The 22,889-nt window shown below is 41.3% G+C and overlaps 1 protein-coding gene and 1 long non-coding RNA gene across 4 annotated transcripts in view; both read left to right on the plus strand.

The window, feature by feature from the left end:
* LOC127532983 (uncharacterized) overlaps nucleotides 1-22,889 on the plus strand; it is a 349,442-nt gene that overhangs the window by 232,605 nt on the left and 93,948 nt on the right. The window lies entirely within an intron of this gene.
* The window catches only part of chrm2a (cholinergic receptor, muscarinic 2a), a 98,642-nt gene continuing 93,948 nt past the window's right edge, over nucleotides 18,196-22,889 (plus strand). Inside the window, exon 1 of one of the 3 annotated variants that reach the window (XM_051957797.1) lies at nucleotides 18,196-18,423. The gene's annotated coding sequence lies outside the window, so the exon portion shown is untranslated. Of the gene's footprint in view, nucleotides 18,424-19,878; nucleotides 20,019-22,889 lie in introns of those variants that run through there. The other 2 variants (XM_022208287.2, XM_051957432.1) reach the window with 2 other exon arrangements.

Below are 22,889 nucleotides of genomic sequence, written 5' to 3' on the forward strand. Positions count from 1 at the left end.
CTGTGATAGTCTCAGGGTTCTGTTTAAAGTGCAGAGAGCATCATGAAGACCAAGGAACATACCAGGCAGGTCCCAGATACTGTTGTGGAGAAGTTTAAAGCTGGATTTGGATACAAAAAGATTTCCCAAGCTTTAAACATCTCAAGGAGCACTGTGCAAGCAATCATATTGAAATGGAAGGAGTATCAGACCACTGCAAATCTACCAAGACCCGGCCGTCCCTCTAAACTTTCACCTCCAACAAGGAGAAGACTGATCAGAGATGCAGCCAAGAGGCCCATGATCACTCTGGATGAACTGCAGAGATCTACAGCTGAGGTGGGAGAGTCTGTCCATAGGACAACAATCAGTCGTACACTGCACAAATCTGGCCTCTATGGAAGAGTGGCAAGAAGAAAGCCATTTCTCAAAGATATCCATAAAAAGTCTTGTTTGAAGTTTGCCACAAGCCACCTGGGAGACACACCAAACATGTGGAAGAAGGTGCTCTGGTCAGATGAAACCAAAATCCAACTTTTTGGCCACAATGCAAAATGATATGTTTGGCGTAAAAGCAACACAGCTCATCACCCTGAACACACCATCCCCACTGTCAAACATGGTGGTGGCAGCCTCATGGTTTGGGCCTGCTTTTCTTCAGCAGGGACAGGGAAGATGGTTCAAATTGATGGGAAGATGAATGGAGCCAAATACAGGACCATTCTGGAAGAAAACCTGTTGGAGTCTGCAAAAGACCTGAGACTGGGACGGAGATTTATCTTCCAACAGGACAATGATCCAAAACATAAAGCCAAATCTACAATGGAATGGTTCACAAATAAACGTATCCAGGTGTTAGAATGGCCGAGTCAAAGTCCAGACCTGAATCCAATGGAGAATCTGTGGGCAGAGCTGAAGACTGCTGTTCACAAACGCTCTCCATCCAACCTCACTGAGCTCCAGCTGTTTTGCAAGGAAGAATGGGCAAGAATTTCAGTCTCTCGATGTGCAAAACTGATAGAGACATACCCCAAGCGACTTGCAGCTGTAATTGCAGCAAAAGGTGGCGCTACAAAGTATTAATGCAAGGGGGCCGAATAATATTGCATGCCCCACTTTTCAGGTTTTTATTTGTTAAAAAAGTTTAAAATATCCAATAAATTTCGTTCCACTTCACGATTGTGTCCCACTTGTTGTTGATTCTTGACAAAAAATTAAAATTTTATATCTTTATGTTTGAAGCCTGAAATGTGGCGAAAGGTTGAAAAGTTCAAGGGGGCCGAATACTTTCTCAAGGCACTGTATGTGCAACCTGCCAAACTGAAAGTTTCATGTTCCACCAAAGGGCCAGCCACGCCAATTCTTTTTCAATTTGCCATTTTCATGACAATGCTGCCTCTTCTTTCAGTTAAAAAAAAAAAAGAAATACTTGTTTTTGGGAGCCAAGAAAGAAAGGTTGAAGGTTACTGCTCAGCTTCAATCTGTTACAATGAAATGTACAAACCAAGCCAGAAACCTTGGTGTAGTCATCGACTCAGACCTCAATTTCAGCAGAAACATTAAGACAATGGCAAAATCAGTTTACCATCATCTGAAGATGATGTGAAGGACTAAAGGACTAATGTCTCAAACTGGTCCATTTGGCTTCAGAAGACTAGACTCATGTAACCGTCTTTACAGGACTCCCTAAAAAGTCCAGACAACTGCAGCTCGTACAGAATACTGCTGCTTGACTCCTAACAAGGACCAGAAAAGTAGATCACTCCAGTTCTTGGATCTCTACACTGGCTTCCTGTCTGCCAGAGAATAGATTTTAAAATCCTGCTGGTGGTTTATGAAGCACTGAATGATTTAGGCCCAAAATGCATCACTGATCTGCTGTCACTATGAACCATCTCGACCTCTGAGGTCATCAGGTACTGGTCTGCTTTCAGTCCCGAGGGTTAGAACTAAACATGGTGAGACAGCGTTTACTCATTGTGCTCCACATCTTCTCCTTCCTGCATGCAAAGGTTCCACCAACACAATTATGAGGGGACACCATTGCTGCATCCTGGGCTAACATGATTAATTTTTTTTTTAAAAAAGTCATATTTTCCCCCCCATAGCCGAATGACATTGGGTTGAGGTGCAGGCAGACCATTCTAGATGGAGCCGTGTCATTGTTGAACAGTCTGATTCCTCCTTGGCAATAAAGACACACCATGTGGTAAAAGAAAATTTTGAATGGATAAAAGATTCAAAACCTCTGAACTAATTGTTTAACTGGCTAATAATTCCACTCAGTGTAGATCACACATGTGGACACCAGTTTTTTTGCTGTATAATTTTAATGAGTCCATCCCTGCCAGATGCTTTCTTTGAATGACGGATCATCACAGAGCTACAATAGCCGCAGGGTTCACAGTCGGCGCCTGAAAATCAGCACAGACTAAGTACATGCCTCCTTTTGCCACCGAGTTTCTTCTCCATTCACCAGCAATAATTTCTAATTTCCTTTGCACCGTCTTGCTCCACTTGGCAAAATCAATTTCTTATTATTTAGAGACAAAGGAAGCCACGCTCGGCTGAGAATCTCTGATCTAGCACCAGTTTACTCCACAGTCCTTCACAATTTGCACCACTAAAGTCGACCACATTCTCATCCTCCTCGCTCTCCACTTCATTTTGTTGCCTCAGCTGATCGAGCTCATTGTGGGTCAGATTTGATTATAAGAAGCAGAAGAAATGTGCCAAGTAAAGTCTCCTTTTGTGAACAGTCATATACACACTGGCCGTTTCACAATATACTGAGCAGCATCTGGAAGCAAATGAAGAAAAAAAAATCCCATAAAAAAGCATTTGCATTTTTATGACTCGTGCTATCCGTCAGTTCCCATGAAATCACTCTGAATTTGGCATTCGAACTTAATGACACACCAGAAGTAAACAAACATTTATGCCCAGATAGAAAACACACCCAATATACCTCTGGCTTTTATTTTTTCTTCTGAAAAAGCTGAAAAGTTCCAGTAAGATCTCTATTCAGTTGTTAATGCAGTCAAAGAACTTGTGCATGAAGTTGTGGAGCAATTTTCCATAGTTTTACAGCATTCTCAGTGTGTTTTTGCTCTGATAATTACAGAAGGGTCTTGCCACCGTCACTCACGGCTCTTGTGGGCCCTACATTTCCTGTGAATTGCACTTCAGTGGGGGTTGTAATTTTCAGTTGTCTCCATATGAAATAGCGCTGCCTTATCTGAGCAGGAGACAATTTAGAAGTTAAAGACAGAAGGGACGATAGAGCAAGAACAAAGCTTGGTGAAGAAAGGCGCACATTTAACTTTTAAATATCCCCTGTCTGCACACAGAGACAGAAGTTTCCATTATTGGTGCAACGCTTCCCAGAATTCAGAAAGATTTAAAACGTATAATCTGAGTGTTTGTGTCTCAGCTCAGAGAAGCAAAAGGCCAAATTGGCTCTTATGGTGCATTTTTATATCAAAGCAGCTGTCTGGCTGAGTCATTGCAGCGTGGAGCTTTTGTAGGTAGGTGAGGTATTTAGAGGCTACAATAACCTCCGCACGAACAAAAAAAAAAAAGCCGTGTCCTCTTATATTCCCGTCACTGCAGTCACAGGTGGAAGCGTTATTAAAAAGGGTTCGAGTATCTTCAACAGGACAGACCTGGAGCGGAGCCAAAACGGCAGCCTGTGCAGAGAAGACAAATGCCGCTTTCTCTTTTTCCCTTTATTGCACCAGCAAGGTGAAGCTTGGACAAACTCCAAGTGAAGGATGACCAACCAAAACAATTCATATGAGGCCGTTTTTTTGAGCTCAAAGGTTACAAATCAAAGCACCGTACACTTTGAGGATCAATGCCCAGGATTGTTGGCATCGTTTGTAGTCCACCAAAAACACTAACCATTAAAACACTGGGAATTTGTCTTTACAAGGATGGATACAGTTTTATACCAGAGTCCCAGTTTTGGCACCAATTCTAAAGTACACAGAAAGATATTAAATAAAACATTAAAAAAAATGGCAGCTACATGGATCCACAGTGCAAACTTTTTGCAAAAGTCTGCTTATGTTTTTTTTTAGTAAGCAATCAGAGCTCTGTGTTAAGGATCTGCTTAGGTGTATTTTAACCCACAGCTGATCTGAAGTTAAACTTAACCCAGTGGTTCGGTAGACCAAACAAAAGGAGCAGCATGTTGCAGGGAGCAGTAATCACACCACTGCTGCCAATTGTTGCAATCAGGGGTGTAGCTTTGTGAGGCATGTGGAGGACAAACGGCAAATAAAATGTGGGGGAAAGTAGAAAGCTGACGCTTGTAGTTTGGGGACAAAAACAGCAAGCTCCCAAAATGAAGAGGAAAACCCCCAAAAGAAATAAAGTTTCAGAAACAACATCCAGCAGCTACCAGTGCTGCATGCTGCTGCTTTCTGACCAAACCATTCCCTTGCTTCTCTCCCAGAATAGAGAAGTGCCTTGCCTTTCCTGTTTGAACTGACCAATCAGGACACATCTGTTATCCAATCAAATTTGAGACCCTGCTTGCTCAGTGAACCGATAAGAATGGCTGGTTTGGGGGCGTGCCCATTTTAAAAGCCACAGAACAAGATGGCTCCTGTGTGGAAGAAACTCTGATAAGTGATACTTTTATTAAACAGACAAGCAAACTTACCTTTATGAAGCACAATTATCTCTGTAGCCACTGAAGTTGAAGACCTAAAGCAGAAGAACAAAAGGGTGCTTGGTTAAAGTCCACCTCTCTACACAGAAAATCTGCATGTGGTCCATCTGGCTGAAAACAACCGAATCCAACAATAGAAAATTGCAAAAACAGTGACTTCAAACTAGAGAGTGACTGAAAGGCATTTGAATGTGTGTATTTTAACACAAAATGTGATCTCTTCCTGAAACCTAAGAGGTGCTATGGATATGGAAGCCTGTTGAAGTATTTTGCAGCCTGAACACAAGCAAACAGTGGATGAAAACGAAGGATAAGCAGCAAATGAGAACACACACATACAGCACGAACAGAAAGTGAACAATTTTAAGCTTGGATTTGCAGATGTAACCACACGAGACTGGATTAGTTCACCAATCTGCAGTAAGTTGAACAGCTATAATTCTTTTGTTTTTGCAGCTCTGTTAAATGGTGCAGTGTTGGTGATTTCTTTTTTTAAAAAAAATGAAAAACACACCTTTCAAACCCATCGGTGAATTTTGGTTTCAGAGGGTTAATACACTGGTGGCCATATGACAAATGGAAGCATTTCAGAGCTTAGCACTGTCGCATGTGTTTCTTTAAGCCTTATGTGATTAAAACACCATTTAAATTATTCTGATAGTGTTAAAATTTTGAATGGAATTCGCGTCGCACTGATCATTGTTCTAGTGAGAAAAACACTCCTAACTCTGAAGATGTAGCCACAGTTTAGGTGTTGATTGGTTCTGAAGATCTGATTCCAACATCTCATCTTTACTCTAAATGCTCACTCATTAACTGCTGTCTTCAGACCATTTGTCAGAGTTGTTGAGCTTCCAATGCTTAGGATGAAATGTGAAATTCAGTGTGATTAATGAAATATAATTTCACCGTCTCATTACGTCAGAACAACAGAACTTAGACTAATAGTTGGCATAGTCGATCATTGCTTAAGGAAAACAAACAAAAGATGCTGTGTGACAGCAGTCTGTCACTTAAAACGACAGAAATTAACAGAAAGACAGTAAACAATGACTCAAGTGGTTTTCATACCTAAGCTTTCCCGATTAGTTTTGCAGTGTGAGCAGTCAAACGGCAACTGAAAATGTAAAAATACAGCAACTAACTGTGATTGAAAACAAAAGTAAACATGTCTGAAAAAACCCCTAAAACATCAGAAAGTAAAGGAGAACAGCAACTGCAAAGCATTTCTATGGGTATATTTTAACCCAAATGTTCATCTTTTCCTAAACTTAACCAAGTACTTTACTCTCAAAGTGACTACAAAGTAATCCATGACTGAAAACACTGCATAAGAATAGCCCTAGACGGGATCAAACCTAAGTATTCAAGATGACAGTCCTACCCAACATCCTAAAGCAGGGTTTGTTACTATTACTGTTTACTAGCCTAGCCGGGCTAGACCCATGCTCTGAAGACGCAAGGGTCTAGGAACTCTCCACAGGGAGGGAAGCGGGCTAAAAGGTTGTCTATCAAATCACTCTGCAGCAATTGGGTAGGTATACAACCAATCAGCGCAACGAATAGGCTCCTAGAGCGCCGGAAATCAGAGGATGCAGTATTTCAGTGAAGCCTTATTTATACAGTCAATCGGTGAAGCTCAAGTATATTAGACATGTTAACAGAAAGATTATTCAGAGTCGGTGCTAATGGAGCTCAACGACTGTTGTCGTTTTTGTTGTCGACCCTGGCAGAGAATTAAATTCGTTGCCGTGGGTTGTCTAGCGCGGCTAGGCTAGTTGTTTCCGGTTGTTTCTGTCAGAATCGTCACGCCTCTGTCGTCACTTAGTTACGCCCGCCTTCTGACTCTACACTTCATGGTGATTCATCCGGCCAGTTTTAGGAGCATCCAACCGCGAGCCTTATGGGGGGTAACTAGACCCACCCTGGCAGAGAATTAAATTCGTTGCCGTGGGTTGTCTAGCGCGGCTAGGCTAACTGTTTACCGTTGTTTGAGTAACATTTAAACCATCTGTATGGCTTGTCACCAACAAAGTTACATCAAAAAATGGCAGGCAATTGGTCATTTTACATCTAAATTCTAAATACGACTCCGTTCCATTTTGTATTTTAACACCGTGTTCACTGCAGATACTACAGTCCTCCCCTGAGACTTGAGCTGCTCGCCGGGGAGGTTTGGGTCTCCGAGGCGTGACACGGATGCAACTCTTGCTGGTCCGCACAATTACAGCACAGCTTTATTACACATCTGCACTCTGGTACAGCCCAATTATCTCACTTATCTAAATAACAAAAAGCGTTTCAGGCAAATGCACATTGCCCGTCTAAAGCTTTAGCACAATAAGCGGTTGGGGGGCTTATTCTTGAGTGTCACCATTAATGACATATTCATGTATGCTACACCCCTAGCAGAGGTTTTGATGCTTTGTCCACCAATCCACTAATGCCATCACTTCAGTTAATTACCCTCAATTAAGACACTATAAAAGTATTGCAAAGAATTGCTAATGAACTCATTTGGAGACGTGGAAACATTCAAAAGCAGATCCTGGATTGAAGGCAATTAACCCCAGGCATTTTAGATAAGCCACTCCACTCTCTTCTTCCATCTCTTTCTATAGAGAGAAAATGTGAGCTGAAAATAAAAGCCTACCCCCCCAAAAAGTGAGAACTAAATCAATATTTGGAAATTAATATCTGCTCCACTGACCATGAACAGGTGGCCAACCTTGTGGATTTAAAATGCTTTCACATGTTACTGCATGACACTGCTGAGTGATGTCAACCAGAAAATGTGTCCATTTGCTAATAAAATCACCACTATTCTCTTCACTGCATCCACAGATTTAGTCATTAGGTACAAGGGACACGAGACTGAAAGGTTTGGCCATCGGTCTGCACTAAATTGATCGATATCAAACAGAATGTGAACTAAAGTTACCCTACAAGGTGGAGAAAATATTAATAAAGCCGCTTTCATGGATTTTTGACCATTTGGAGGCAATAACAGCAATAATAACTCCAGAAACACTCTATAAACTGCTCTTCAGTTCAGTACTGCTAAATGAAGCAACAAGGGGTCACCAATTTTTAAACTTGTATTTGAGGAGATGGAACCAAATTTTGTTTATTACGGCAGCTCTGCCAACCAGAAACTCAGCGGTTCCACCAAACACGTCTTCTGCAGTAGTGGTTGCGAATGGAGCTGAATGAGTTGGAACAGAATTGATGATGGGCGTGGAGACTGTGTTGGGACTTCTCCAACCACAAGAAGTCCAACCAAACACAAATACTCAATACAAATATACTCCCAATAGGAATGTACAGGCAAAGAGATGTGTCCGGTGGATCCCAACATTTCGGGTTTCATACACTACCATTCAAAGGTTTTGGGGTCATCTAGAAATGACCTTATGTTTCAAAGAAACATTTTTTTTTCAGTGAAGATGACATTAAATTAATCAGATATACAGTCTAGACATTGTGAATGTGGTAAATGACTATTCTAGCAGGAAACGAGTGATTTTTAATGGAATATCTCCATAGGGGTACAGAGGAACATTTCCAGCAACCATCACTCCTGTGTTCTAATGCTACATTGTGTTAGCTAATGGTGTTGAAAGGCTCATTGATGATTAGAAAACTCTTGTACAGTTATGTTAGCACATGGATAAAAGTAAGTTTTCACGGCAAGCATGAAATTGCCTGGGTGACCCCAAACTTTTGAACGGCAGCGTATATAACAGTGGCGGCTGGTGGTGAAATTTGTTGGGTGGGCTAACAAATGCATAATACCGATTAAATGGTTAACACAGCTGCAAAAGCAACATCACCTATGATACACACAGTTACATCAATTACAGGTACACTATACATTTTTAGTGCTCTACATCAACTCTCTCTCACACACACACACATCACTACAAAACATGTTCCAACTGCAATGACTGCCCACAGACAGCCTGCTGCAACTGTCTTATTACAACTGTTTGTAGTGCAAAACACGCCTTCAGTACAACAGATGACCTCAGCAAAAACAAGGTGTCACAGTCCTTTAACAGGTCAACATGGGCCTACCTTATTTGAAAAGAAGCTCACATCGATCCCAGTCTCTTAACTTCCAGCTTTTCCTCCAAAGACATTGAGGAAACTGGACATGAAAGCAAATAATCCACCTCGTTCATGCTAACGTCCGCATTAGCTTAACCTTTTCTCGCTGCGTCAAAGGCCTGTGGGCTGACCGAAGTTAGTCCAAATGATCAATAAATCACGGGGGCGGGACACGACACCTGTCAATCACTTACAAGAACGAAATGAATGAAAGCGGACTGTATCTGCTGGGGCTGTAAAAAATAAGCCCATTTAGAGATATTCTATGTTTTTCTTTTGACTGATTGGTGCTGTTGCTACCTTTGGTTTCACCTAAACTTAAAGCAATCTGTTGTAAGTTATTTGAAAAATAATTTTCTCATCTTTTTTGTGTTGGCCTGGGAAGGCTTAGCCCTGTTAGCCCATTTATACCAGCCGTCCCTGGTATATAACAAACCAAGAATTCAGTTTGTGAACTTCCAATATGGGGTTTCCGATATTATTCGTCTTCAAAATCAATTTCTATTTTTCACATGTGGTTGAATTACTTCAATTTCAGAACTTCACATTGGGCAGTGTAGAATATTTTTACAGTGTTTTGGCAATCAAAGGTGAGCTGGTGTGCTGAGCTACAGAAAGTGCAGAACCGTGGCTGTAGATGGTTGGAATCTTCGTAGATCTGCATGTTCCAGACTAGAGGAAGCAACAGGGTTAAATTTGAACCATTTTATGGCATGACGGGATTTTATTTTTCATGAAGAAAGTTCTAATATCCAACTTTGATACACAGATAAGTTTTTAGGTGTTAAACCAATAACTGGAGGAGGACTTGAAGCACGTAATCAGTGCAACCTTAAAGAGTTTGCGAAAAATTGTGAAACTGATCTATATTCACTTCTAGCACCAGTTGGCTGCACCTGTGTTGAATTAGTTGAGTAACTTTAAAGGGGGTGAATGTTTTTTTTTCAATAAATTCATTTTAATGTTATTTCATGGGCATTCCTTTGTAGAAACCCGTTTCAACATGAAAGAATCTTTCCCACTCTAAATTCCGGTTAAAACAGCCAAATTAGCGACTGTGATTCAATGTTGGAAAGCAATAAAAGGGTAAGAAAGCATCCAACTGTGCTGAATACCATGCAGCCTGGATGGATTTAGGAGAACTGGTTGCCAGAATACAATATTCTATCGCATTTAATTGAATGTAGCTCAGTGGTGCATACGCCCAAAAAGTTATCCAAGCTTGAGGATGTTTGCATGCTTCCACAGCTTTGGTCCCAAAGAGCGTGAGCATTAGTTTCTTCTCAGCTGAGCCTATGGAGAGAATGCTCCACTGATGCCCCTGTCTGCTGAACCGACTTATTTCTTGTTGGCTCCGTGCACACATCAATGGGCTTCGGTTAAAGGAAAGCCATAAAGTTCTATTCCAAACCATATACGACTGAATAAATTAAATTCTGCTCATGGAGTCATTTTGCTGGGGTTGTAATGCAGTAAAATGTATTCCAGTGACTGTATGTAGGGGAGAAAAGGGCCTTTAAGTTACCACGAAGTGCTGCTTCTGGTGACTTGAGCATCTCACATTAACCTGTCGCCACTCTCTAAAATAACGACTTGACGAAAGTTCTTGCAGCTACAGCAAAAAGGTTTGAGGGTACAGAACAGTCAAATTAAGTGTTTCCAAACAAGAAAAAACATGGATGGAAACTATACGGAGTGCTATGAAAAAAGGTCTCCTATTTTTGGCATATTTTTCACGCTTAATTTTAATATAAGACAAAGATAACAAGAAAACACACAATGCAATTTTAAATGGTTTCATTTATTCAATTAAAAATGCCGTCCAGACCCACTCTGCCTGATGTGAGAAAGTAATTGCAATCCAGAGCTACCGATCTACTAAAATTCTCCACTCAGACTTGCATATGAAAAGAACCTGTCTGGCATTACTGAATAGACTAAAAGGTCTCAAGAGCAGCACACGTTACATTTTAAAGAAATTCAAGAATGGGTACAAAGCAAAGGAATCGGCATTTATCAGTCTGGAAAGAGCTACAAAGTTGTTAAGGCTCTGGGGCGGGGGAAACAAGTACTGAGAAGAAACAAGTACTTTTCGAAAACGAACACCAACCATGTGAAAAATGAAGATGCTGCCTCTCCAGTGCAGATTCATGAGAGCACTTAATTAGCCTGCGCATCACATTGTTGTGACAGCGGTTTGGCCTGCTCCCTGCATCGCATGCAGGTAAATCGTCTCCTATTGATTTGTGAGGGTTGTATTTCTTCTTCTGCTCTTCTGTTTTGTCCTCGCCGTCCTCTGAGGATTGCGGGAGCAGCTTGCCAGTGACTTGTCAAAGCCGATTAAGACAAAACGCTCCTCCTTCACTTCATTTCCCTCGTATCACGACACATCCTATGTTTTTGGCTCATTGATTTGTCACCTTATGTAACAGAGTTGGCCACTTACTGTGTCTTATCACAGAATAGCGAAGAGTTGCGCTATTATTCAACCCCCAAGAGCTCTTCACGAGTTTTCAGAATGTTCTGGTACTTCATTCAGGATCAGTCGGGGGGGAAAAAAAATTCAAAGCTCAACTTCTCATTTAGTTTGGATGCTGGAATTTGTCATTAAACACTGAATCGAGTCAAAATTTGTTGGAAAATTTAATCAGAATATCTGAATTTCAATTCAAACCTAAACTCAAAACATTCAGTTTTCCAGAACCAACCTTTCCCTTTTATTTTTAGTATGTGATCAAAGGATCAGCCTTCCTACATCTGCTCAATCCTCCCCAGCTTGAAGAGCTTCGAGAGACTTTACACGGAGATCCACGGTGGAGAGTTCCTGTAAGACACCATAAGGATTATTTCATCCTTCTGTTCAATACAGTGCCACCTTAGGATTTAAAAAAAAAATTCCTACAGCACGTTAAGAGTCTCTTGACAGATGTTCCCATTGATTGACAGGCCAATAATCAATAAGCGTTCTTATGCACTTCTACCTGCCTGACAGCTGTGTTTAACTACACTCGAAGTGGTTCCAGGAAGAACGGCGACACTAAAGCAGCTTTTAACTGGAACAACTTAGTGAGGAACAGAAAAAGAAAACACCTGGTCTCGTTTTTGGAAAGTATTCCATATTTAGTTCCAATAAATTGGAAGTAATTTATTGCTACACTAAACGCAACTGCAGCGTTTCACATATAGATGTATCACTGTATTCTTTGTGTTTAATTTGAAATTAATCTCATTCGAATTATTCATTAGAAAATACAAACGACGAGTCGAGGTAAAATTGCACAAAAAGGAAAACAGTGTTGGTGTATGCTTTGAAATGCAATAAATTTTGTTGCCCATAAGACGTGTCTTCTCAAAACAAAAACAACGCAAGAAAAAAACAACACTTTGTTTGTTTGTTGAGCATTTTCACATAAATGATTAATTTCGTGTCAATATTGTAAAAGCACTGGAGGACAAACTCTTCTTCTAATGTCAGGACTGTTTTTCTTCACCCCCAAAGATACATTTTAAGATTTAAAGAGTACACCATCAGCCAAACAGCAACAGCATGAGCAAAAATAAATACAGGACATTCACAAAACTGAACAACGGTGATGCATTTTAACAGAAAACATTTGCATTAGAGGGGTGATGTGGTGTTTTTTAAGAGATGACTGTGAGAAACTGATCAAGTTATCCACCTGTTTCCAGTGTTCTAAGAAAAATTCACATCAGTCCTTCCCTCCCCATACAGTTTAAACCTTTATGGTGTTTTAAATAAGCCATATTCTTTCAAGAGAAATTGAAATTCAAATGCGTGTTTTCACATTAATTCATTGCGTTTTTCTGTCATCCTAATGCATTTCAATGCATTATGTTAAACACTTTTGAAATGCCGTTTCGGCTGAGTGATTGACTGGATTGGTCCTAAATGTCAGTCAGGAGCAGGACCCATAAAGAATGTGTGTGCAGAGGTGTCGGATCAGAAACTCATATGGCCAGGCAAGCTGAATTGTCTTGAAGTGTGATATACAAAAAAAGGGCTTTACATAAAACATGAAAAGCATTACAGTGGGGCGCAGATAACACATTAAATGTACATAAGACAGTGAAAAACATCATGTACAGTAACTAAATTGAATTAAAATGATTAAAAGCAAGCAACAGTCTAGATACTTTAAAAGATACGTGCAGATTTCATGCATAGGCACATGACAAAAGATTTAAGAGTCTACATTTGGTGAATGTTTAATCTCCACTCTGTTTGTTCCACTTGTTTGCAGCATAACCGCTAAATGCTGCTTCTCCATGTTTAGTCCAGACTCTGACCTGGACCAGCTGACCTGAGTCTTTGGATCTAAGAGCCCTACAAGGTTTATATTCTCTGGAGTGCCTCAAGGCTCCATTCTTGGTCCCATTTTGTTTTCACTGTATATGTTGCCACTTGGTCAATTCATCTCCAGTCACAAAATCCAATTTCATTTCTACGCTGATGACCTCCAAATCTTCATGATTATTATAATGCCCTTTACGCTGGACTTAATCACTCACTCCTCCATAAACTTCAGTTGGTTCAAAACACAACAGCACGTCTCATCTCCAACTCCTCAAAATACTCACACATCACTCCGGTCCTTAAAGCGCTCCACTGGCTTCCGGTGTGCTTTCGAGTCCAGTACAAGGTCCTGTTGTTCGTGTTTATGACCATAAACAGGCGTGCCCCCGCCTACCTCTCAGAGCTGTTGGCAATTTACCAACCTGCCAGGACACTACGCTCGTCTAGCCACACCTCCTTGGTTGTCCCCAGGGCAAGATACAGAAAGTTTGGTGACCGTTCTTGGCCCTAAGCTCTGGAACTCTCTTCCATTGCACTTACAGTCCATTTCTGAACTAAATGTTTTTAAATGTCGTCTGAAAACGCACTTGTTCCGTGTAGCGTTGGACATTTAGCTCCTTTTAGAACTGTGTGTTTCTTAAAATGCTTTTACTTATTTATTTTACTCTGTTAAGCGCCTTGTGCTCCTTTTGGCTGTTGGAAGGCGCTTTATAATTAAAATTTGATTGATTGATTGATATCACAGATGTATTCTGGGCCTAAACTGTTCTGGGATTTGTAAACAATCAGTAGGATTTTAAAATCTATTCTGTAACTGACTGGAAGCCAGTGTAGAGATTTTAGAAGTGGTGTGATGTGTTCACATCTTAGTCCTTGTTAAAACTCGAGCATACATGAGCTGCAGCTGTTTAATGTTCTTTGTTCTGTTAAAATAAACGCTTGAGTGAGTTTCTCTTGGTCTTTCTGGGAGACAAAACTTCTAATTCTGTTTGTTTTTTTAGCTGGTAAAATTCTGTTTTGGTATGTCGTTCAGTATAGCCTTCTTTAACCCTTGCCTCAGGTTAAATCAGGACCAGCTCTCCGTTTAAAGGGTTAGATTCTATCTGCCTATTAGTATTCCACCTAACAGGTTTCAGCAGAATAATTAAGCTGGTGTCGAGGAATACTCGCCTAGGTCCTAACTGTCTTCTTCCAAACGTCTTACCCCTCTTACTCCAATAAATACTCTCTTACTAAGCAGCCCTCCTAAGTAGTAGAATTGATTTATTGAACACGTTTGTTAACGACAGCTTTCCTCTTAAAACTGTGGCACTTGTTGATATTCCTAGGTTCGTTTTAGAGGTTTGGATAACTAACCCCAGGGGTAATGTTTAAATAACTAGTTGGATTAAAGTAACCTTTAAGAACCATTAGATTTAATGCACACAATCAACTTAACTTTTTACCACTATGCAGAATAGGTGAATCATAATCATTTCATTAGACTTCTCTTTAAATGCAATATAGCGTTTTATTAAGCAATTATTAGCAGGGGCACAGCATTATTCATGATTAAACAATTTAATTATTTCTGATTATTTCTAACTTAACTAAATTAAACTAAGCTGAGCGTACCCAAGAATCTTCTCTAATTAGTAAATTTAGGAGAGAGAGCGGACAGCCAGGCCTTAGCTGCCACGCCCGGTCTTCACCTGCATCTGGGAGAGCCACTCGATCGACCAGTAGACTCGGTATGAAGTCTTCTTTGTGGGCAGAGGGTGTTCTTCATAGGCAGGGGGAGTGGAGAGGTCCCGATAGCCAATCGTTGGTCTGGCAGTTATCTTTAGTAGCAGCTGGAACACAAGTGCGGGCGTCTCAGCTGTCTTCTCAGTCGGATGGTGGTGGTGGAAAGCCCCCGTCTCATCAGGCTGTGGTGGGTCACTGGGTCCTCCAGCCCCTGGAGTGGAGCAGCCCTCTGCTGCTTCCTCCTGTGCCTCTCTGGATGTCGTGGGTGCTGTCTTCTCTTCATCTCTGTAGGGTAACTGTAGACCTCTCAGGACTCTCCTTTCAGCAGAGTGTGGTCTTCGCTTGTTGAACAAAGTCAGAAAAAGACTTTGCCTCCAACGATGTTCTCAGCGAACTCTGGAGCCTAAGTCCCGCGTTGTCTTCACGTCTCTTGGGCAAAAGGGTCCGGTGTCGACTCTTCAGAACTTTGGCGATGCTCCCCGGCAGCTCCGGCGAGCAGCATCTCCCCCCTCCAGGGGAGAACTCCGAATTCAGTGTCTGTGTCTCTGGGTTTTATACCCTAGCTCGGCTTCAGCTTAGCACATACACATTTTCACACACAATTCTAACTAATAGGTACGCCCAGGTAATTAATTCATAGGTTTAAGACACAACCTTCTTCCTATCACGCATACATCATTCTTTCCATCTTTTCTGTTAACACATCCACTTATTACACACACTTCAGTTGTCATGACAATGTAGGCCTGAGCCCATCCTGTCATCCTGTGGAAACTCCAAGTTCCTCATTTCTGAGGAGACTTCTGCTTTTCCCATCCTGTCTGCATACAGCTCAGAACAGCACAGATTACTTCCATTCAAAACTCACTTAGTTACACTGAATCACTTCTTTAAATCATTTTTCTTAGCATGATCAAATAACTTATTTTAAATCATTCTCTTCTATAGCAATCATCATTTTCAGAATATATATCAGCCTATTAAAATCATTCTTGCATCAAGCATAAGCATAATCATGTGGTTAACTTATATAGTTTCTCATTTTAACTTTTCATTGGTTTGCTTAAAGCTTTTATTTAGGTGGTGGTTGCTCCTGGGATCTCAAATAACTAGGCCCCACTTGACAGGTAACAGCTTTGATAAAAGTCAAATCTGAGTCTATTAACACTCCAAGGTTACGAACTTGGTCGGTGGTTTTAAGAGCCCGAATCTCAAGACGTTTATGAATGCTGACCCTCTTCTCTTCCCTACCAAACAGAACAATCTCAGTTTTATCTTCATTTAATTGTAGAAAATTCAGACAAAACACACATTCATCCCAATCAGGTGAAGCAAGCAGCTCTCTGTTGCCATAAAGTGCATTAATACTGGATTTTATATATATATATATATATATATATATATATATATATATATGCATGTATATGTGCACTTTGTATTTGTCATTTACAGGATGGTGCATTAGATGACTCTTTGTTCACCGTGTCTCTCTTAATTTGGCAGTAGCAAGTCCATTAGAACTGTAATTTTCTAAAACTAATTGCAGTGCACTCAAGTCGGCCTTTGAGGCTGTGCCGTTCATCAGCATAACACAGGTGCAACACGTGATCCATCCACAACCATTTAGGTGTCTGTTTATGGCACTAAAACACACACACAGAGCTGTGCATCTGTGACTTCAGAGGACATTACACTGACTTGTATTCATTTTATGGAGGCTTAACCTTAATCTAACTGTAAAACGTCTTCACTGTAATGTTTTTTGTGCTTTTTGTCCTCATAATGTGGGTTTAGGTCCCCAAAAAATGAGTAATACCCGCACCACACACACTGACACACACAAGCTCTTAAGAGTAATGAGCGGCATGTGTGCATATACTGTGAGTCATGTGTTACAGCTGCATTGTGAGCAGGAATAACTATAGCATGCGGTGGGTGTTTTGACTGTCACCCAACATGCTTTTTGGCTCTGGCTATCAGATAGGATTTAGCAACGAGAACAGACACGTCTTATTGTGGTGCTATTAACATGCCACCCTACCTGGAGCATTTACATGAAGACTTTTAAGCTAAAAACAGTGTTTGACATCTGTTGCTGGATTCCTGTTGCCTGTGTCAATTTTTTCCCCCATTTTCTTCCTACTTCATATGCAACCTCTCCACCAGCTTCTCCACTGCTATGTGATTGTTAAATAACTCAACTACGGCATGTTTTCCCCAAACATAAGCTCCTGCCACTTGATATGTTTTAATTGACAGCTGAGGTTCAGGATGGCAGCATTCAGACGGTGCCTAATAGCTTCTTCACTGAATTTGAAAACACAAAATTCTTAGCGGTGATGAGATAAAAATCTGGCATGAAGCTGAGGAGGGAAGAAAGATGATGGCTGCTTCTTCTTTTTTTTTTTTTTTTTTTAAATATATTCATCAAAGCAAAGTTACCTGTCTACCTGTGAGAGCTGACTTTGCTTTGCCTCCTGATGGCAGATGACCTGCTATGAGAAAGAGAAGCCTTTTGAGACTAATTCCCCAGTAGATGTCAGTAAAACATTCCCATCTGCCTGCTCATTTTTTTTTAACAATCTCTGCTGCGTGGCAGGTGTTCAAAAGGATGAATGCTAAATAAATGTAAATGACACTGATCCTGTGGTACCAGCAGACTGAAGTGTAAAGTTGCAATAAATCAGGCAGGAATTCAGCTTTTCAAACAAGTGCCAAGCGAGTAAATCTCGATAAGTGCCAGTCAGTTGTGATTAAAAGGAGTCATCTGGCTGTGAGTGGCTCAGGCCGGACAGTGTATACAACTTGACAAAAAGCAGGCCTTGAGATATTCAACAGGCTCCATGTGGGGACTGAGTTCATGGACAGAAGAAAAGCAACAATTCTGGGACTGTGAGAAATTCCTCTCCTGCATACGGTACTTGTGTTTGAGTGTAGAATTAGTTGCAAGATTAAACTGAGAGTGATTCATTGTATCAAGCAATGAATAACAATGTCAGATTTACACAAACTGCATCGTGCTTTGGATGAGAAGAGACGTTTTTTCTTTTGCAGAGATAATCAGCAAACACGTTGTTCCTCATCTCTAAATTTGCGCTCTCCATGGTGCTGAAACCAGAAAGTGTGCCTAAAGCTGCAGTGAGGATTTCTGGCGTTTATTTCCTCCTGAATAGAAACACAAAATCCACCCGTTTTCTACCAAATAACTCTCCGTGAAACTAATGGGCCAAATGAAGCCATTTCCTCAGAAGATCCGTGGCATGTGTCTGGTTCTGCAGGTTTAACTGGAGCAGTTCAAAGCCATGTGGGATGTTGCATTTTAAAATCACGTGTTGCTGCTTTTGTGCTCAACTCAAACTGGCATCCCTGATTCTGAAAAGGCAAATAACGACTGTTATCGTCAAAGAAATGCCAGCCCACTTCTTATAGCTCGCTCTCCCTTTTTTTCGCTCTCTCTCTCTCACACACACACCCCCTCCCTCCACCACTTTCTCTCGTGCAGCCGAGGCACTTTATCGTCTCCAAAGCTCGTCTCCAGAAGCATGTCCTCAGACATGCAGCCACGGTGCGATGAAGCCGACCAAAAGACGCCACCAGCCTGACGGTATGAAAGCAGGTAAGATTATACCTGATTTTTTTTCAATAGACACTGATCATCCACAGGAGTAGATTTTTCTGAAGCAGGTTTATCTAAATCTCCCAGACCAGGAGATTGACCGCTTGCTTTTACTGAGAGGGGTTTAAGCTGTTTTGCTCAAGGACACTCCGATAGGAGATGTGACCAGGGGTTGAACCTCAGACCTCACAGATGCGGGACTTTCACTCTCTCCACACGTCTGTCAGGTTTCTCAAGCAGCCACATCGACACCTGTGATGTTTCAGTGCGTAAAATGCCAAAACATGGAAACTCGACGATTACAGTGCTGCTCTGTGTTTTCTTTAAGATTCCAGATAGTTCACATTTGGTTTTGGTCAGCCAGAGTGACAAAGTGCCGAACTTAGTTAGATCCCAAACCTGGGTCACTGCTGGAAAAAGATGTGATCGCCAGAATTCTCGAACAAGCATCTCTGTCTATCGAGGAAGCTTTGCATGATGAACACATACAGTCAAATGTTTTACGCTTGGTCCACAGCTGCCTGTGCCATATGGCACATCTGAGAGGAGGCGAGGACAGTAGAACTTTAATTTGTGGTTCTGGTGCTGCATTTGCGGTTCTCTGTGCCAGTTACGGTCAAATGCAATTCATTTGGTCAATCGAACAAAACCATTATGCGCCTACATTGTGTGCGCGCTTTCTTATCAAATATTCGATAAATGAAACACGTTGTTCTCCTTTCACCGGTCATTCTTAACATTTTTTTCAATTAAAAGCCTTTTACCAAATGTGATTGGGTTATTTTTCAAAACAAATTCCAAACAGTTCACTAGAAACGTTTGCGCTCCTGGGACTCTAATGCGCTTTGGATAATAGCTTCAATGCCTCCATAAAACAGCTGGTTTCATTTCTGTCTACCGCAGAACCAAAAGATCCACTACGGAATCATATACTATTTATTTATTTTTTTCTCTATCGTAAAAGCCTGATGTATAGTCACGCATTTAGCTTGAAGCTCTGTCTGTGTCTCGATTCGCCCAGAAGCAGCTTCCTCTCTTGTCTCATCAAATCGATCAACGATCCTTGATTTCAGGGAAATTGATCGACGCAGAAGGATGTACGAATACACATTTATAGCCCAATTCCCATATGTTCCGTGTGTAAGAAACACTTTGCAATACAGTGTGATGCTCTTGCACATGCACTGAGCTCTGCCACCGTCTTCAAGAATGAGATTAACCGATGATTTCGCCTCTCCGGACGCGCGTAAAAGCGCACCGCAGAAAAGACTTGAGGTAGCTGATTTGTGGCAGATTTTTTTGACTGCGGGTATTGGAGTGGATGCCAAATCACCTTTATAATGACGTGCAGTGAGCATGTTACTAATAAACCACTGGAGGGCAAAGTACAGCTGATTTTATCACGCTGCGTTCGCGTCAAACCACACAATTTTACGCAACGTAGCGAGCTGTATCTTTTCAAAGCACAAATGCAGCAGTTCATTCGTGTCTGTGCGCTTAAGAAGGGGTGCCAAAAAACGCAGATGTCTTCTCCTCCTGTCATTTGGCTGGATGAATCAGTGCAGCGGGACGGTCTTTACTTGTGTTTGCTTTAGGTAGGTTTGGATATTTAAAATCACTCTGACTTTAATCGTGAAGTTAGATTGAGTGTAAGGGGCTCTAGATGAAGGTGGAAAAGTGATTTCTTAGTTGTTACAGGATGTGGGAAGGAAATCTGATTCCTTCGAGGCTCAGGTTCTGCGTCTGAATATGGAAAAAAAAGAACTATTCTGTTATGAAATGCGTCTATCTGAACCTATTTCCTGCCGAGAATTTAATGGCATTTTGACTAAGATTGTATATTTGCGTATTTCCATCTTTTATTACCAGCTGCGGCCGTTAGAGTTCACCTGTAGCACCAACATCTGTCTGGATATTTATTTGCACTGAGCGGTGCGCATGAATGAGTGCAGTGGCTTGACCTTGATTAAGTCGGTACCTGGTTTCGTTTTGAAGAGGTGGCAGGTAAACAAAAAGGGACTCATGTCGCATTAGTATCTCCTTTCTTTCACGGATTGTTGCCATGTCTGAGTCGATGCTGGTTTTGTTCTGGTACAGTCGTCAGGGATCTGATTTGGCGTGTTGCCAAAAAGGAAAAATGAGGGATTTGCATTTTGCTACTGTAAGGAATCCATTAGAAAGTTTCCCTCCTACAGCTTTGCTCTGTTGTTTCTTTTGAAATTCTGGGGAACAAGTGAACACTTCCAAGTCCAGGTTTCTATGTGAAGAATAGCTTGTGTTTATCCATCTGGCAATAAAAAAAAAAGCTTGATCCAAATGAAGTTCACAAGAAAACCAGACTCAAAGTGATCACAGCTGCTTTGTTTTAGAATGTAGTTGAGGAGGGGAAGAAAGACAGCATTCTCTCAAACTGTTCATTTTTGGTGTGTAATTGAACTTGGCTGGGTGCCGTCTGCTACAATGACTGTACAACATGAATTACAGAAGAGTCGTTTCTTTCACCTGTACTATGAGAATGAGTCATTTTCCCACCGAAAACACAATTTGTCGGTTTACAAAAAGCACCTTGAAGTTTCTCAAAGCGCAGCAAGAGGGGCATCGAATGAACAGGAAGAAAATAGTACCATGTCACTATTAAATCTGGAGAGCAAACAATCTTTATATACTGATGTTAATGACACAATATGATAAAATGTGACTATTCTTTCAACATTTCATTGTTCTAGCTAATTAAACTTTGGCTATTTCACTCCACTACCTTAGATTTTGTGTCAACTCTCATTGAATAATACCTGACACACATTTGCATGCACTTCACATACGTTTTTGCATCTACTATAAAGCTGCGTATCTCGCCAAATGACAACTTTTTTGTTATTCTTTTTAAACTCTGATGCACCATCTTACCAACGTGTTGCGTCACCACTTGTTCTCTGTGCCAGAAGTTTCTCCGACTTGTTGCTGTCCACTTCCACTTATCATCCCGTCTGACGCCCTGATGTTGATGGATGAGGTTTGCATGCACCGTGACTGAAGAGCTATTTTGATGGGGCTTTTTCAATTTCTGCAAACCCACTGAGGTTTGCCGAGGTCAGATGCGTGGCTTTGCTTTTTTCCCCCCCTTCCCTTAAATGTCCTTCCCAACTCTATTGATATTACATTAGAGATGCAGAGATGATAGACTGCGCATAATCTCGTGCCAATGTGTTTGACTGTGATGGCAAACGATGACATGCATTGATTTATGTATCCCAATTATGGATGAGTGTTGCTTACTGGCATGCTGGTTCATGCAGATGAGAGGAAAGTGATAAATGCAGCGAGTGCTCATGAGAAAATCTGTCACTGATTAATAACGGAGTATAGTATTTCTATGATTTAAGAACCGAGCACGGATTTTTGCAGTTAAGTGATGCTTGTTGCCCCCTATGGACAAAGCAAGACACTGCCAGGTAAAATTCCTGCCGTCTACTTTCTTATTGAAATCTCGAGGATCTAAACCGACACTGGGCTTTATAATGGCTAAATGCGTTTCCACTCACACACACAAATAACGGCATGAATGCTCGTTCTTGGTCTCATTGAGGACAAAGAAAGGAGGAGAAACTGAAGGAAGAGGCTCAGTGCCAACACTTCTACCTACCATGAATGCACATTGGACACATCGCTAAATCTGTGTTTTTGGCAGCAATGGAAATGACGTTAAAGACGAGGTTGCTTTTGTTTAAAAAAAAAAAAAGTTAAATTTAGCCCGTGGGGTGCCTCATTCCATGGCCATAAGCTTCTCGGTTGTAGGGAGGCTGCACAGTGCACATTAGTGAATCTGTGTATCTGGCTCACACAGAAAGGAATGTCTAATTATCACGCTTTCAGCCGCATAGGCGCCTCTATTTGCACTGAGCTCCTGCTCTAATCGCTTTCTTTTTCTGTCATTACACACTTATTTATGTTATTTTTGTCCCGCGTGGAGGTGTCGGGGAGTCCGCAGCATCGACTGGCTGCTGTAGGAAGGTCTAACTGAGCAGAAGCCCAAGCATGGCTCAACTAATGTGCAGAATTATTAGATGGAAAAGAGATTCTGTGAAGGAGATTTTACATAACAGTGTCGTATACAAGTATATGTAAGTAGGGATGGAGGTTGTCCCAGTGAAAAGACTGTCAGGATGAGGATGTCTTTGACTCATACTTACATATATCTGAATGTGGTTTCATAAGCCTAAATTTGCATGCCGTCTAATCTGGCCGCATTCAAAACATGCAGATTTCCATATGCTGGATCTTCAGCTCGTGGGACAAATGGCCGGTGTACCTTTAAGCTGTGCTCCTTATCAGATGCTGAGTGATTGCAGAGCTTTACAATATGAAGTGCCACTAAACCACTGCACGAAGTGGCATTGATTGGAAAGGATGGGAGGAGGGCGATTCCTCCTTAAGGTCATTATCTAGCCGACAGAGTAAGTTAGACG

The sequence above is a fragment of the Acanthochromis polyacanthus genome, chromosome 1, assembly GCF_021347895.1.
Source record: "Acanthochromis polyacanthus isolate Apoly-LR-REF ecotype Palm Island chromosome 1, KAUST_Apoly_ChrSc, whole genome shotgun sequence".
NCBI classification, from domain to species: domain Eukaryota; kingdom Metazoa; phylum Chordata; class Actinopteri; family Pomacentridae; genus Acanthochromis; species Acanthochromis polyacanthus.